This window comes from Gavialis gangeticus, unplaced genomic scaffold, assembly GCF_001723915.1.
Source record: "Gavialis gangeticus isolate Ggan-Ray unplaced genomic scaffold, GavGan_comp1, whole genome shotgun sequence".
Classification (NCBI taxonomy): Eukaryota; Metazoa; Chordata; order Crocodylia; family Gavialidae; genus Gavialis; species Gavialis gangeticus.
In genome coordinates, this window is record NW_017729022.1 from 22,849,674 (window position 1) to 22,851,912 (window position 2,239).

A 2,239-nucleotide genomic window follows, 5' to 3' on the forward strand; every position below is an offset into this window, starting at 1 on the left:
GGGAGGAAGCAATGTTGGAAGCCATGGATTCTGTAGCCCAAGGGTGGGCGGCCTCTGGCACAGATGCCACACGTGGCACAGGCAGCCTTTGTGTTTGGCTTCTGGCAGATCAGGGAGGGAGCAGAGAGCACAACGGCAGGTAGGAAGGCAGCAGAAAGCAGATTAGGCAAGGGAAGGGGATCAGAGTGGTACTTGGGGACAGTGAGAAACTAATTTGTGGCATGCCTCCTATAAAGGTTGGCCTCCACTGTTGTAGCAGTTGGAATGGCAATTAGCTGGTGTTGCCTGTTGTTGAATATATTCATAGTCGTACTTAAAGCTTTTATGGTGCTTTTCAGCTGTATAAGAGTTTCATGGAAAGGCTCTTCTTAGAAGAAAAATAGGATTAATTTTTCTGTTCCACATGAAGCTTACTTGGAAGGAAATGCAAAACTGCATTCCAAAGCTTGCCTAAGTCTATCCTGAACATATGGTGGATCCAATAAAAGATACGAGACAAAAAAACCCTTGCCTCTCTCATTTTATTGGCACCACTGATTCCTATTATGAAACATGGCTTCATCAGAACAAGTGCCATAACAGGTCGGACCAATGGGCCATTTAGCCCAGTGGCAAAAATGGATGCAATAGAGCAGTGGTCTCCAAAGTGGGGTGTGTGCACCCCAGGGGGTGCGCAAGATGATCCATTGAGGGGTGGGAAGAAAATATTAGAACTTCTATTTATTTTTTATCTAAAAAAAAGGAAGAAATTAAGTTTTATTAATATTTAATATACGGATTGACACTGGTGCCCTCACTCTGTCCATACGTCAGACGGTCACGTGTCACATACGGTACACGAGTAGTACATGTATATAATTTATAAATAAATATACATATATTGGGGGTGCATGCTCAAAAATTTTTTACTTATAGGGGTGCACGATCAAAAAAGTTTGGAGACAGAGGGAGAGCATTGAGCCAGCTATCTCTAAAGGGATCGATCCACTATTCCAAGGGATGTCAACCAGGCATCTGTGTACCCTTGGGTGTACTTGTACCAGTTCTAGGCGAGCAGGGACGGAGCACCACTGCATTCCAGGAGCAGGGCCAGGGTGGGGCAAGGGCAGCAGCGCCCCTCTGTGGGGCGGAAAAGCTTGGTGCAGCGATCTCTGCCACCACACACCAGCCCAGTGAGCTTTCCCACCCTGCCCCAGCCTTGCTCCTGGGAAGTGGCAGTGCTCTGTCCCTGCCTGCCTATGCATCATCCTCACCTCCCTGCTCAGTGTCCAGCCACACGCAACCTCCACCTCCCATGCTCGGCATCTGGCCACTAGGGGTACTTAGACTAAAGAAGGTTGAAAACCCCTGTGCTATTCAATACCTGTCCTGGCATCCACCGTTTTTTGGGTTAGAGATGCCAAACAAAATATCTCCAACCATTCTGTTCAACAGCCATTAACAGATCCATGAATTTCTCCTGTCCCTTTTGGAACCTGGTTATCCTGTCTTCCTCCACCACCTCCTGTGGCAACAAATGTCACAAGGCAACTACGTGCTATGTAAGAAAAACACTTTATCTTGTTAGTTTTAAAACTGGCCCTTACTAATTTCAGCAGTTGCCCCCTAGTTTTAGTACTCTGGGACTTGGTGAACAACTGCTCCCTGGTCACTTGGGCCATGCAGTCTTTAAAGACATTGTTGCCTTGCCTTTTCTCCAGTGTCAGTCAGAAAATCCTCAAAAAACCCTCAAAGTTGCTCCAACTTTGGCTCAGCTGAAATGTTGATTACAGATACTGGAGAAACAGGTAGAGAACGGCACCCTGAGAAGGTGGATGGCACAACATGCTGGAAGAGACCGAGAGCAGAGGATGCCCCTATGCTACCAAGGAAGCCCTTTCTGCTGGAGTCATTGCCAGGCATCAGGGTGCCTCAGCCCCTGTGAACCTAGCAGAGGGAAGGCCTGTTATGCAAAGAGCAGCAGCCAGGTCAGGTGGGTGGTGACCCAGGCATGTGAACTGAAAAACGGGTGTAAATAAGTAAAAACCGAATGACTTAAAAAAAATCGGGAAATTTATCAGTGAAAATGGGGAACACTATGTACTTTAAACAGATGTGATTTTGCACAGGACAGCCCTGCTGGGAGGGCGGTCCTGCAGGTGCCCAGCGGGCGGGGGCGCTAAGGAGCTCTGCTCAGCCGCGCCTCCACCCTGCTGCAAGGGAGTGGGGGGGGGGGGGGCCAAAGGCCCGGGGGGGGCGA